The following is a 16,499-nucleotide window of genomic DNA, read 5'->3' as shown; positions in this document are numbered from 1 at the left end:
TGAAAATCAACAAACAGACAATAGAAAGGGTGATTTCTGAAAGAAGGATGAGATCCAAGAGAATGAAGAAGCACTGGGCTGGCAGAAAACTGAAAAATTCTTTGTATAACATTGGCTAGAGTGGTCCAACGAAGGCTGTAAAATGTGAATAATATTCACATTTTACAGCCTTCATTGGACTACTCGAGCCAATTTTAAACAAAGAATAATAATAAAGTAAAGAGTAAATTTTGAAATTATGAGTGTAAACTGAGATATGGGCAAAGTTTGTGAAATGGATGCATAAAGGTAATGTCTGTTATCAAAGGACCTCACCATGGTTCACAATATGGGCAGACAACACTGCCCCCAGCCAGACTTGCTTCCTCCAATGGCCATCTAGATATGAATTGAACTACATTCCTACTTTACCATTTAAGCCATAGTTCTCAGCCTTGATAAGCAGAATTTTATTATCTACACAAACATAGAGTGCTTTCGACAGATCACAAAAGATTGAGAAAAGAGAAATGGTGTGTTCAGTTGAAATATCCTTTTGGAATCCAAAATGATTTTTATGAGGGATGTTATGTTTATTAAGATGATCCATGGTTCTCTTTAACATATGTTTCTGTAGGATTTTATAAAGAGTTGATAGCAGTGAAACTGGCCAGTAGTTGGAAATATCAGCTTCATCACCTTTTTTGAACAGTGATTTAACAATTGTATAATCTGAGTCTTCTATGGGCAGTACTTTAAGAAACAGATATATTATTTAAACCAGTGGAATTTTTATTTGCATTTGGCTTATTACGTACTCAATCTCTTCAGTTGGAATATAGGGTATTTGCATCTAATAATGGAGAATGAACAGGATAGTTGTTACTCACCACAAAAGGGAGGTGTTGAGGCGGAGAAGATAGGCACAACAAAAAGATTGTTGTAAAGTGAGCTCTTGGCCAACAAGGCCTTCATCGAAATCACACACACACACACACACACACACACAAAAGCTCACTTTCTGACAGTCTTTTTGTTGTGTCTGTCTGTGACTTAGCATCTTTGCTATATGGTATTTGCATCTGACAAATTGTGTTCTTCACTGCTTTTTGTAGAAAGTTTGTGGCTTCAACTATAGGTCATTTACAACCAGTTTGATCTGGTACTGTCCAATAATAGTTGATGAAGATATTGGCCACTATATCACCTTCATCTGCCATGTTTCTATTAAGACATGCTTCAATATTGCCTGTATCTTCTGAAATTTTACCTGTCTCCCTTTTGACTACCTTTCAAATAGTTTGTATATTATTATTTGAACTGTCACTTTCGATTTAATAAACATGCTCTTGAATTTTTAATTACATTATTTAGCAGTAAGAATTGGTTTCAACTGTAACTGGGAAGGAGGGGTGAAGGCAGTAATGCGCTACTCCCTTTTAATGCATGTGTTGAAGCCCAAAGAGCCATAGAAATTAGGAACTTTGTCAGAGTGGCTGTGCCTTGTGTTATCAAGCTCCCGTTGATGGTCCATGATGGGATAAACAGAAGTGACACAGTAATGAGGGAAGCTATTTCACGAAACTGCAACCGGAAAGAGGAAAGATGTAAAACAGCTTTTACAGCCCTCACTGCTCACGGTCAGCACAACTGTTCTGACTCTTGTGGCTATTCTCTTGCAATATCCTTCCTGGCATGCTGAAATAATACAAAAGATGCAGTCAAATGATTTCCTCTTAAGTAAAGAAATTTTGCATAGAGGTGACCCAGTAATATAAATTCTGCCTATAGTTTGCTTGTGGAACTTACACAAATTAAGGTTATATGTACATATTTAAAGTAAAATTATGTGCACATTTACATAAAACATATAAATTCAGAATTAAACATTTATATATGTACTTTACTGTGGTACAGCATATCTATAGGATTATATAGATTCCTTCCCTTGCTGTATGCCTTAGTCAGCACTGTAATACTTTCTTTCTTTCTTTGCATCATTCCATTTGTACAATAAGAAGCTATCATTATACATACTGCTTTTCTCAACAGCAATACAAGGAAGAGAATTTCCATTTGTTTTATTTATGTATTTACAAAAAAAAAAAAATTACAGGCTCAAAAATGTGCAAAACATCTCAGCCAAAGAGGCCTCAGGGGCTCACATTTTTCTCGTCTACTGACCACACATGAAAACAATAACAAGTAGAAAGCCTACTCAAAAAGTAATCCACCATTCCCTTCAAATGTGTCTGGTGCTTATTAAAGAATTGGGAAACTTCAAAAGTGAATTAGTTGGTTTAGAGAGAGAGAGAGAGAGAGAGAGAGAGAGAGAGAGAGAAAGAGAAAGAGAAAGCAAGCACCATATTGCTTTACTTGCTGATTGTTTCCGCCGCACATGTATGTCCCAAGTCTGATTTGGCTCTAATATAAGGCTGGGGATTATCATAAGGCTGGAAAAAAAAGTGAACATGAAAGTGGCACTCATCACACTACATCATGCTTAGAATGATGCAAATTAGAAAATGTGCTAAATACTAGTTCAACCATAGAAAATGTCTGAATAAAACACTGTAAGAGAATAGAAGAAATGTACAGATGTATTACATTGTGCAATTGAAGCAATTCTTTTTCTCATGGCGTGACATTTAGCTTTGTCTGAGGCAGCTGAAATGACAATTTTTTGGACATCTCAGAGTTTCTGGCGAAATTTGATCCTGCTGCGAAAGACCATTTAAGAACATTTGAAGTGTAACACCAAGGAGGGAACTGCATGGTTCATTATCTAACTCATGATTAGAACATTTTTTTTTTTGAAATTTTATTCACCAAACTATTTTAACGGAGATAAAATGCAACAAATTTTTGTTATGGTAGATGCAACATCCGATGAAGCCCAAACGCAGAAAAATGGCCTTATACTTCACTGTGTTGCCATAAGTGAAGACAATCAATACAGAATTAGTGAGTTTTCTTGACTTCGTTGACTGTGACCAAAATGATTTGCAATGAGCTGAAATATTATGGGTTACAGTTTTCACACTGTTGTGGACAGGGTTATGACACTGGGAACTATACGAGTGGCATCTCCCTTCACAAAGCAAAAAACACAGTATCCTGTGAATATAATATTAGTGAGTTACAGTTTGAATCTGTAAACCTGTACAAATTCTTGGGTGTAACACTTAGTATAAACATGAACTGGAGTGGTCACATAGGCCCAATCATGGCTATAGCAGGTAGCAGACTTTGATTTATTGGTAAAATTCAATCAGTCTGCAAAGGAGATTGCTTACAAATCACTTGTGCATCCCTTCTTAGAATATTGCTCAAGTGAATGGGAACCATACCAAATAGGATTAACAGTGAGCGTGTAATGTATACTGAGAAGGGCAGCATGAATGGTAAGAGGTTTGTTTGACGCGTGTAAGAGTGTGAATCAGATGTTGAAAGTCCTGGGATGGCAGACTCTTGAAAACAGGCAGAAACTATCTTGAGAAAGCCTACTGACAAAGTTTAAGCAACTAGCTTTAAATGCTGACTCTGAATTTACTACAACCTGCTACATACCGCTCTAATAGGTATTGTGAGGACAAGATTAAATTAATGACAATGCACGCAAATGCATTTAAACAATAATTTTTTCCACAACCAATATATGAATGGAACAGGAAAAAGCTGTAATAACAGGTACAATGCAATGTACCCTCTTCCATGCACTTCACAGTGCTTTGCAGAGTGTATATGTAGAAGTAGATCTATCAGGGAGCTAAAGCACATAGATTAAAAGAAAAATCTGTTGGCAATTTTTTCTCCTTGTGATGCTCATTCATTAGATCTTTGTGACATCCACGGTGCAGAGAGTTGTGTGGATGTAGTCACTTTTTACGGAATTGATTCGAAAACATATATTTTACTTCATTCTAATCTTCAAAGTTGGAAAGGCTTAAAAGAAAATATTGGATCATCCCTTTGTGGAGTATCTGAAATGGGATGGTCAACATGGATAAATTCTGTGTGTCCATTTGCCAACAAAGGGTAGTTGAACTTGTTTTTAACTTTGACTGTGGAGGTACATACCAAAGTAAAAGGGCATCCAGAAATATCTGAAATCATTTCAATGTTTCTTGATGTCTTCGTTGTGGCACAAAGTATTAGCTGGAGTAAACATACATAATCTTGTGCTTCAAGCAAGGGAACCAACAATACATGTTGAAAGTGCTAATATTATTAGCCTAGTGGCAGACTGAAAAAAATGGAGAAATTTTGGGATATTATTTATACAAGAAATTGTTCTATACAGTATAAAGGGTCATGGCGTTACGGGTACAATAATTTGTCAGCAGTGTCAAGTTCACTTCATGTTCTTATACACACCCTTTCTAGATACCATGACACTGTGCTCGACATAGTGACATAGGGCTGTCTGCAGTTTCATCTTGTGACAATGAATTATCCCAGTTTTTTAAAGCAATGGAGTATTGTATATTTTACGCAAAATCTGATGGCTCAGTGGCATCAGACAATGACTGTGTTAGGAGGGATCAGAACTAAGACTCAATCAGACCACTTTACCATTTGTGCTGTAATCTGAAAACATATTATTTTTGTTGTGATGAATATATGAGCATATAGTACATAGCTTCTAAGGATCGCAAAGACAGGAGAAATCAAAGCTTGTACCTAGAGAATGTCATTGTTCTCCCATCGTTCTCTCTATGAATGGAAAGGAAAGGGAATGACCCAGTGACACAGAATACCCTCTGCTATATGTCACATAATGGCTTGTAGAGTATATAAATGTGACTTGAAATTAGATGAAATAGAAATGTGTAGTGACACTGTGACAGACGCAGCTAAGAACACTTTGGTGCTTACAGTGACCACACAGTATTGGGAAAATGCATGTTTACCACAATGAAAAGTGAGGTCAGAAGATTATGGATGAAAATATGCAAACATCAGGATGGAGACCGACTGAAAAGCAGAAAGACAGCTATCCAAAACAACAGAATAGGAAATGTACATAGATACTGTAGTGCATTCGTGTAGCATTTCAGTCAATTTTGCATCGAAATCATTGAATTTGGTGTCAAAATCAACTTACATAAAAGATTATGAGAGAGAAGCCCTAAATAGTTGTTCTAGCTTCCGTAACTGTAGTTGCCTACTTCCACCACTCGTACTCAGTAGTGAGGTTTAATAGCTATCTACATCTGCATCCATACTCCGCAAGCCACCTGACGGTGTGTGGCGGAGGGTACCCTGAGTATCTCTATTGGTTCTCCCTTCTATTCCAGTCTCGTATTGTTCGTGGAAAGAAGGATTGTTGGTGTGCTTCTGTGTGGGCTCTAATCTCTCTGATTTTATCCTCACAGTCTCTTCGCGAGCTATACGTAGGAGGGAGCAATATACTGCTTGACTCCTCGGTGAAGGTATGTTCTCAAAACTTTAAAAAAGCCCGTACCGAGCTGCTGAGCATCTCTCCTGCAGAGTCTTCCACTGGAGTTTATCTATCATCTCTGTAACGCTTTTGCGATTACTAAATGATGCTGTAAGGATCTTCTCTATCTCTTCTATCAACCCTATCTGGTACGGGTCCGACACTGTTGAGCAGTATTCAAGCAGTGGGCGAACAAACGTACTGTAACCTACTTCCTTTGTTTTCGGATTGCATTTCCTTAGGATTCTTCCAATGAATCTCAGTCTTGCATCTGCTTTACCAACAATCAACTTTATATGATCATTCCATTTTAAATCACTCCTAATGCATACTCCCAAATAATTTATGGAATTAACTGCTTCCAGTTGCTGACCTGCTATTTTGTAGCCAAATGATAAGGGATCTATCTTTCTGTGAATTCGCAGCACATTACACTTGTCTACATTGAGATTCAATTGCCATTCCCTGCACAATGCGCCAATTCGCTGCAGATCCTCCTGCATTCCAGTACAATTTTTCATTGTTGCAACTTCTCAATACACCACAGCATCATCTGCAAAAAGCCTCAGTGAACTTCCGATGTCATCCACCAGGTCATTTATGTATATTGTAAATAGAAACGGTCCTAAGACACTCCCCTGCGGCACACATGAAATCGCTCTTACTTCGGAAGACTTCTCTCCATTGAGAATGACATGCTGCGTTCTGCTATCTAGGAACTCTTCAATCCAATCGCACAATTGGTCTGATAGTCCGTATGCTCTTACTTTGTTCATTAAACGACTGTGGGGAACTGTGTCAAACACCTTGCGGAAGTCGAGAAACACGGCATCTACCTGTGAACCCGTGTCTATGGCCCTCTGAGTCTCGTGGATGAATAGCGCAAGCTGGGTTTCACACGACTGTCTTTTTCGACACACCACTTGCGCTCTCTGCAACAATGTGAAAAGTTGATGGACATCATTGTCACCAGAAATCTACCACCTCCAGAGAGGAAAAACTTGTTTATTATTATTATTATTATTATTATTATTATTATTATTTAATGTCTGTGGGGGGGGGGGGGGGGGCAGGGGCAGGGGGGGTGTACAAGCATGTGTGTTAGTGTGCAAGCACTCGTGCGTGCTCTAACATAGATGGTGCAGTGCATGATACACTTGAGCAGCAGTAGAACTCAAGTCGGCATGCAGACAGGCTCTATAAAGCAGCACCTGCTGTATTGGAGCAGGATGCAGAATTGTTCCCAGATTTTAGTTTTCACTGTATCCAATACTTGCACCACTCATCAAGCCTCATCTAAGTTTTTTCAGAATACTGCTGTTAAGCACTACTTCTCAATTGATCACTGACAGATTGAAGCATGTTATCTCTGTTGAGCACCTGACATTGACTTCAAAGTCACAGTAGAAATAAAGAATGCCTTGTAGTGTACAAAGGTGCAGTTCATTGATATGGAATAGGATCAACTGTGCAGGAATCTGAAATAAGTAGAAGATTGCATGACAATGAAATACAGTCCATTCCCTCAAGACATCTAAATCTTCAGCAGCAACAGTGCATCCCCTGCCAACAAGTTTGGAGGTGATACGATGAAGCTAAGATCTCCAGACCTAAGAAAGCACTTAGATTTAGAGTATCCAAGAGCCACGAACGTGTTCGGTTTGTACAGTGCAATGTGGATCACAATCAAAAACTCTATCTATGATGAATACATGTTAAATTGCACTATAATGTTCTCGATGAGGACAGCAGCTAGTATTACTCATATGTACAGAATTTCCATGTCAGTCGAGTTTACAACTGGTCTACCTAAGTGCTCCAGGTGGTTTGCTTGCAATAAAAGGTGAATTTAAAACATATAAAAACAGTTATGTGGAAATTATTGTAGAGTTGGTAGGGCTGACTTAAAGGGGGGGGGGGGGGGGGGAAGAGAGAGAGAAAGAGATTTATTTCCGTAGTAAACCAAGTACAGAAATGTATTTTTACAATATATAAAAGTTCTATCAAAGTATAATATTTTACAAGGTGTAATATGTTTAATCCCTTGACGTTTAACAGTTTAACTGTGGGAGAGAATGACTTAGTAGTGTCTGAGAGACTTCACAGTCCAGTTGTTGAGATGTCAAAGAGACTTACGACGTCTTTGTGTGAAATGAAACTTAACGGTTCATCTGTTGCAGTGTCAGCGTGAGACACAGCAGGTTATACATTTTTCAGTTGTTGTTAGAATTAAAGTTTGTATTAGAAAAGACAAAATAACAGAAACAATTCAGTTAAACATTTTAACGTCAAAACTATTATTGATACTGAATTTACTATAACAAAAATACACTTCCTCTAACTAAAATAGGATTCCAACAGACTCCACAGATAAAAAAAATAGCACTATGTCTGCTTTGAAAGAATTGCACTCCCTTCTCTTCAAAGAAACAAATTTTACATGGGTGGACATTGTCAATAGCCCTCGTAGCCACATACTGTTCAGATGATGATGCACTTTAGGCTTGGAGACTATACTACGAGAACACAGATCTTACTGAGTTTACTTGAGACCAGTTGATACCCTCCTCCCGTACACTACGACCTCAGGAGGGCCACCTTCAAGGAGTGCAGCAATTACTGAGGTAAGGTAATAACTGCAGATGCTAGAAAATTTTGCCAGTCGACAGATAAGATGTATTATAGTCAGTTCACAATTAATGGAATTTAACATCAGAATATTTCACAATATATTTCAACTGCAGGCTATCAATCAGACCACGAATGGAACTGAAGGGGTGGTTGCGAAAAAACATGTCAACTTCTTCAACGCTTTCTGAGGTGTTTAGTCATCGACTTAGGTGGAGAGGGGGAGAAGTGTCATTGTTTGTTAAGATCAGAAGTTAACCTAATTTCTCACAGTCACTCAGCTTACAATAACGGATTACCTGCTTTTACATCTTCTTATTCTTTATTTGATTGTTGTGCTTTCTTTCTTCTTCTTTGTTTTGGTGACATATTGCAAGTATGCCATGATGACTTTACTATATTTTCCCAAAATCTTCTTCCATAATAGAGGCCATATATCTGAAAGTAAAAAATAGTTTAGGTTTTACCATATGTGAACAGAGAACAAGGCTATGCTGTTTAGAAATAGGCCATTAATTGTTGAAACAACTTTCATTACATGACATTTTTTTACCAGTGAAAAACTCAGCTCTATTGAAAGAGGAAGAATGGAAAAGAAAGAAGGAAACTTGCAATTTGGCTAAGTGAAAAACTAAAAGAGCTCATGAATCTGTGACGCAGCACATCGGGCATACAAACATGCCCCACACCTGAGAAGCATACTACTTAAAAGCAGAAACTGAGCAGAGTCTGTCAAGCTGTGAAAATGCAAAACTCAGGCATGCTCATGCATTAACTGACAACAGAAACAGACCAGCTGTCCTGTGGAAAAAACTGCATGGTCTCGATATAGGCAAAGTGAAAGCTGCAGGTTATCCCATTGTCCCAGCTGATGAACTGAACTGGTACTTCACATTACCTACAACAACAATTAAGACACGAATAAAACCAAGACTGACTGACTACTTCATAGGGGTAAACAACTAGAGATGAAAAGTTGTATCTAAAGCATTTTACTTGCAACACCCTTAAAAAAGCCATCATGTCTATCAGATCACCATCCACTGGACTTGATGTCATCACAATCCAAATGGTGAAGCTAGTTCTTGATTCACTACGGCCTCCAAACTTAGCAGTGCAAATTTCTTTCCAAGTCCATCCTCAAGAGTTCGGTATTAGGTTCTATATTCTTTTCATAACACGTGAGGCAATACTGACCCTACGACTTATCTTAGAAGCTAGAGTAAGGAAAGGCAAACCTACGTTTCTAGCATTTGTAGACTTAGAGAAAGCTTTTGACAATGTTGACTGGAATACTCTCTTTCAAATTCTGAAGGTGGCAGGGGTAAAATACAGGGAGAGAAAGGCTATTTACAATTTGTATAAAAACCAAATGGCAGTTATAAGAGTCGAGGGACATGGAAGGGAGTGAGACAGGGTTGTAGCCTCATCCCGATGTTATTCAATCTGTATATTGAGCAAGCAGTAAAGGAAACAAAAGAAAAATTCGGAGTAGGTATTAAAATCCATGGAGAAGAAATAAAAACTTTGAGGTTCACCGATGACATTGTAATTCTGTCAGAGACAGCAAAGGACTTGGAAGAGCAGTTGAATGGAATGGATAGTGCCTTGAAAGGATGATATAAGATGAACATCAACAAAAGCAAAACAAGGATAATGGAATGTAGTCAAATTAAATCGGGTGATGCTGAGGGAATTAGATTAGGAAATGAGACACTTAAAGTAGTAAAGGAGTTTTGCTATTTGGGGAGCAAAATAACTGATGAAGGCCAAAGTAGAGAGGATACAAAATGTAGACTGGCAATGGCAAGGAAAGCGTTTCTGAAGAAAAGAAATTTGTTAACATCGAGTATAGATTTAAGTGTCAGGAAGTCGTTTCTGAAATTATTTGTATGGAGTGTAGCCGTGTATGGAAGTGCAACATGGACAATAAATAGTTCAGACAAGAAGAGAATAGAAGCTTTCGAAATGTGGTGCTACAGAAGAATGCTGAAGATTAGATGGGTAGATCACATAACTAATGAGGAGGTGTTGAATAGGATTGGGGAGAAGAGAAGTTTGTGGCACAACTCGACTAGAAGAAGGGATCGGTTGGTAGGACATGTTCTGAGGCATGAAGGGATCACCAATTTAGTATTGGAGGGCAGCCTAGAGGGTAAAAATCGTAGAGGGAGACCAAGAGATGAATACACCAAGCAGATTCAGAAGGATGTAGGTTGCAGCAGGGTACTGGGAGATGAAGCAGCTTGCACAGGATAGAGTAGCATGGAGAGCTGCATCAAACCAGTCTCAGGACTGAAGACCACAACAACAACAACTCTTTTCGTTGTATGTAAATGATGTATCATCAGTTTTAGTCCTGCTGCAGATATCACATATACACTGATGACCTCCAGTTGTATCTAAGTGCAAAACTAATAAACCTGAAGACAGCTATCGAGAATCTCAGTGCCGACCTGCTTGCACAATCAAAATAGGCATAGGACATGAGGTTAAAGTTCAACCCATCCAAAACCTATGCAGTACTGGTTGGGTGTTCTAGGCTTATTAGTCCAAAATATCAGGAATCCCTATTTATCTCTAAATTGGATAAGTATCAGTGTCTCTCCTTCAGCAAAGACTGTAGGAGTAATAATGGCTGATAATCCAAATTGAACTGAGCACGTAACTGCAGTGTACAAGAAGGCATCACCATCTCTCCAAGCCCTACAAAAATATAAAAAGCTCTTCCTTTTTGACCTGAAAAAGAAACATGTACAAACATTTCTAATTACAACAATATTATCCTGCAAGGCCTTTCTCAGGAAAGCTACTGCACCTGGAATTGGTTTTGAATGCCTGTATTAGTTATATCTGTGATGTTTGACTCTTTGATCACATTTCACAATCATATGCACAGCTATCCTGGCTGTGTGTAGACAAGTGAAAAATTTCCATACCCTCTGTCTTCTCTACTGTTTTATCAATGAACAGTGCATATCATAATTACTCCTCCACCTTAATGCACTTGTCTGAACAATGTGACAGGAACACTCTCTCCCTTCAGAGCAAAATCTTTCCTGTCTCACTTTAGCCATTTTCTTGAAGTCCATCTCACTCTCAGTAGCAGGAGCAGGATCCTGACTCTGGAATAACCTCCCGCATTATATGGGAGAAGGGAATATCATTTACAGTGTCCGAAGACAGTTAATGACATATATACTAAAGCAGCAGTAAGGATTGCCATTGTCCATGTATACAATTGTTACCCTTGAATGTCACTGTTTCAAAACTGATGTTCCTCAGTTCCCAGTATTCTTAGCCTATGCAGTCTCCTTTAATTTTCTTTCCCTAGGACTTGCTATATAAGAAACCATCAATTTTGTACACTTATAGATTAATCTTATATCTGCTACTATCATTTTTGATATTATTATTATTATTATTATTATTATTATTATTATTGGTGTTGTTATCACTACTATTACTGCTGCTACTATTTATTGTTATCACTATTAGTGGCAGCGGCTGCAAAAGTGCAAGTATTGCCAGTGTTAACTTTATTAGTTCATAACCAGTATAATTTACTCACTTCCATTTCAGACACACAGTTCATTTTAATACTACTATTCATCTTAAAAATTATTATTTATTAGTTAATTATTTTATAAAAGTGCTATTGTATGTGTGAAATCCAGGTTCGATGCAAACATCGGTCGTTTGGCCCTAATCAGATCAGGTTAAAGAAACAAATAAAATACAGCTCTTTTAGACATAATTTTTTGTTACTTAGAAAGGCAAAAAATACAACGCATAATGTTAACAGGATCTATGCTTTGACTAATACTCGTAAATAGCGTGTAATATATTCGTATATATGTATTTCCGCCAGCGAATAACTGTCGATGTTTTGAAATGTATGAACGATACTGTTAGTGTTGTTTCACTTGTCAGCAATTTTCTACACAACTTTATCAAGAACGTGTCATGAAGTTTGTCTTTTAACTAATAAACTTTCTCTTTAAAAATTGCTTAGATATGTTTCGACCTTTTTGTTATTACGGATGGTATCTAATAACCTCAGTTTCGTCTTCAATACTGTACTGGGCGAAGTGATATCCGTCTAGTGTGTAGACACAAATATTTGGCGATGACGTCGTCCGCCTGTAGTCGTCTCTTGGAAAGATTACATCATCTCTCTGAGAAAGATAGAAGCGTAAATAGGATTGGTAAGCAGTGGAAACTCATAAGAAATACAAATATTGGGAAGTTGTTCGACGTGCAAGAGAGGCACCTGAAAATAGTGGTTATTGACCATCAGGAATGGTTAGCATGCTTCTCAACGAAGAAAACAGACCATGGCAAGCCAAGAGAGTGTTTTTATTAACATTCTATAGATTGTCATCTCTGCATGGCGAGCACAGATTTGTCAAGAGTTCCGTCAGGGCAAATGCGCTCTCGACGTATTTGAGAAGCCTTTTCGATGAAAGTAGCACTGGACAGAGGATATGAAGACACTATCCAAAGGTTACGTCAAAAGAAGATAAAAAAAATGACTTTCTGGATTTCTACCTCTGAAGATTAGCAAATAATCGTCAAAATGCTGCCCAAAAAGAAGGTTCCAGGTCACGACCAACTCACTAATGAATAAAACGATTACTAACGTTTTATTACACTACCGCCGCCATCGGCAATTACCCATTTCACGAACGTCTTCATAAGATCAAGGTACCACAACAGTTCCAAACCAGTAAAGCTATGCCAAAGTGGCTGCCCCCTCAACATCCTATGATTTGCCGGTCCTGGCAGCAGCTACGGTCAGCCTGTGCCTAGGCGCCTGTTCTTGCCAGGCATGTACTGTGCGGGCAGTCAGGAAGTAACCTCATCCACGTGAGCTAGAACCATGGTAGCATCTTGTATTAAACTTCGTTTGCAGTTTTCTAGAATTCCCATTTCGTTTTCGGGGCTCTTAGTTTTCATGTTACTTTATTCTCTGGAAGTTATGAGCCTCATGACACGCTCCCCCGTTCCCCCCAACCCCAACCCATTTAACATGGTCCTATCGTCAACGCCTGTAAAACGACTCATCAGAGCTGGAGTTCCCCAAGATGCAGTATCAAGCCTAGTTCTTTATAACCTGAACACGAATGATAAACCGCAGCCCGCCGGGGGGCCGTGCGGTTCTAGGCGCTACAGTTTGGAACCGTGTGATCGCTACGGTCGCAGGTTCGAATCCCGCCTCGGGCATGGATGTGTGTGGTGTCCTTAGGTTAGTTAGGTTTAAGTAGTTCTAAGTTCTAGGGGACTGATGACCTCAGAAGTTAAGTCCCACAGTGATCTGAGCCATTTGATAAACCACAAATGAATCTGTGTTATTTTCCTTTCCTATGGAGAGAATGTGTGTATTAACGCCTTTGCAAAATGCTTTGAACAAAACTGAACACTGGCAAAGAAATGCTGCTTAAGTCTTAACTTAAACAAGGCACACTGACTGCAGGCCATTATACGAAGTATTTATTTTAAGGCAAAACTACATAAATAGTGACATATGGAAAACATAAAAATACGATGTCCGAGCCCGCATAAAAGTAATGTTCCCCATTTTTTGTCAAAACTCTTAAATATTTTTAAATAAAGCAAACGGTATTAACGTTCGACATCTTTATTCATCGTGTCTACATGTTTGCAGCCCTCTGCCGCTAGAGCAGTGGCGGATACATATGGCCCTTGCGGGACCTCGCGCACCGCACCCGCCAGTCATTGCGCACGCTATTCGTTCGTTCGTTTCTTTCGTCAGTCGGGTCGACTGAATAGAGTTGCCGAGTATTTGTACTTTCCTATGTAGCACGCGCGTCCGCGTCGTCTATTTTAACGCTTCTGGCCGAGAGAGGTGGCGCAGTGGTTAGCACACTGGACTCGCATTCGGGAGGACGAAGTTTCAATCCCGCGTCTGGCCATCCTGATTTAGATTTTCCATGATTTCCCTAAATTTCTTCAGGCAAATGTCCTGCCAGGGCAAGGCCGACTTCCTACCCCATCCTTCCCTAATCCGATGAGACCGACGACCTCGCTGTTTGGTCTATTTCCCCCAAATCAGGCCAACCCTATACGCTTCTGTCGTGCACATAGGAATCGGCTTATTGGCTTAGCTCTGTTGAACACTCACCCTGACATTGATTTCGTATTGACAATCTAATTAACCAATTTTCCATGAAGAACAGGCGCATAGAATTCATCAATTAAAGAAGAGAACCACAATTGTAACTTGTTTATATCATTAGATTTCATTGTCTTGCATACTTGTATAATAAGTTTAAATAAAACATTCTTAAACTTTGCATGTGACTTTATTTTTTATTGCGGTAAAAGTGAAGGTAGCTAAAGATATCTTTAGCGCCTCCTCCTTGTGGATTTTATGTATCCACCACATTTCTGAATTGTAGCCGTGTAACATGGCGATGTGTAACGCAACACTGTGTATGCGTGAGAAACAAGTTTCGAATTCGAAGAGTTCGTCCTCACATGGGGTACCCTCTCCTTCAGCACGACAATGCCATAACGCACAAGAGTGCTGTGACGTTTGGAACACTCCTTTGCCTTAGGTTCACTGGCATACATCCTCCACACAGTTCCGACTCAGCCCCTTCCGATTTTTATCTGTTTCCAAAACTGAAAGAACATCTTAAAGGACTTCACTTTGATAGTGATGAACCGGTGCCGGCAGAGGTGTGTGTGTGTGTGGGGGGGGGGGGGGGGGGGGGGGGCTCCGTTAACATTCCACTGTGACGGTGTCAACAAACTGTTTTCTCATTGGGAGTAATGTGTTATTCTCCAGTATGACTACGCTAAGAAATAAATACATTCGCATGAAAAATATAAAAGTTTGTTTTGTTTAAGAAACTTCAAGAGTTTTCACATAATTTCTGAGGTATTACCTTTCAGCACGCCCTCGTGAAATAAAATTATAGCGCGTGGACAGCTGGTATTAATTTCATGGTCCTTAACCAGAGATACTTTATAAAGTCGTTCCAGTCTCCTCGAAATCTTGTTATAGGGCATTCGCAAATGGTAATGTCTTCTACTGTTTGCTTCGTTGCGTTACTCTGATTTGGAACTGTGTACGATTCCCCATTCCCAAAGACAAGTTTTGCATCTTTCGTGCCTGCTCCGATGCGTTTGAGCCGGCTCCACATTTTGCGCGGAAACTTCATGCCTGTAGGCGGCAGGTTTGGATCAGTCTGAATCGCGAGGCACTGTCTAGCGAACAGTATCCAGTTTTGTCTCCAGTAAACTTTTAAATCGCAACTACCAGGTTGGTGGAGACTGTTGAGATCACACACAGGCTTTCTAGATGTAAGCCTGGTATTTGGAGAAGGAGAGAGAATTTTGCTGAAATCTTATCCATTTCAGGCCACTGCCCCTTGTTTGAGATCTGGTGGTATTACATTAGACAATATATGAATTCAGGGAACTGGCGTTGATTTTTACCGATCTGTGACAATACTCATTGTGTATTTCAGTTGGATATCATTCTTGCTGACGTTACTGCTTATACTCCACACAGGAGTACTTGTGTGCCCCAGTATGTACAACTCAGCTTTCTGATGATATAATTTGTTTAGTTCTTCAAAATATTTTCCAAATGTGAGAGAGCTTTGTTTAGGATGCACGTTGTGATCTCAGTGGTCGGCAGATGCTGATATTAAGTTTTGTACCGTTTTCGGCTAGTTGGTTGTGGAAGTGGAATACGCATATCTCTGCTTTACTGGAGTTGTGACAATCTCTGCTGTTTACAATATCTGTTTAACATACTTAGATCCTCTGTGAAACTTTCTTCTCATTCTTCGAAAGATTTTAATTGTACTGATAGTGCAATATCATCTGTATATCAAAACTTTAAGATGATGTTACTGGCATGCTACAGTTTGACGTGGAATCCTAAACCTCGTGCTGTATCTCCTTGGCTGAGATGGTGAAGGTTAGATGAAAGGCAGACTGAAAATAACTGCGGTCCGGCCGGGACCTCTCGCTTCTAGGAATCTGCCTTACCACCGGACCACAGGCCCGACAGTGACAAGATTAACTACTGCCATTATTTCAGATTTCTGTCGATGAATTCTTCTCGGGTTATCAGCCAAGTGGTGGCGTTTAGAATAATTCATCAGTGGAATTCGCCGAGAACGACTGAAATCGCATACAGATTTCGTCGCTGGGATTACCGACAATCAGAATTGATAGTTGCTTTCAAAGGCACTGACTCGATTATGAATTATTACAACTCAGGTTAAAAACATGAAATGTGGTATTATAGCATCATAAAGTTTACAACTCAGGATAGATTAAAATTTCGGAACAGAGCCGTACTTAAGTGATCCTGTACCCCTGACAGTACATCCAAACATTCGCCCTCCACTTCTCTGCTTACCACAATAAACTACCTGCTCTACGTAGATTTACCAAATTTTATAAT

General features: G+C 39.2%; 1 protein-coding gene across 1 annotated transcript in view; it reads left to right on the top strand.

Annotated features, from left to right (window-relative positions):
- Positions 1-16,499, top strand: part of LOC126354030 (fatty acid hydroxylase domain-containing protein 2) — a 162,197-nt gene that overhangs the window by 28,757 nt on the left and 116,941 nt on the right. The gene's annotated exons all lie outside the window — the stretch shown is intronic.

Source organism: Schistocerca gregaria, chromosome 3 (genome assembly GCF_023897955.1).
Source record: "Schistocerca gregaria isolate iqSchGreg1 chromosome 3, iqSchGreg1.2, whole genome shotgun sequence".
In the NCBI taxonomy this organism is placed as follows: Eukaryota; Metazoa; Arthropoda; class Insecta; order Orthoptera; family Acrididae; genus Schistocerca; species Schistocerca gregaria.
This window is presented reverse-complemented; position numbering and strand designations above follow the sequence as displayed.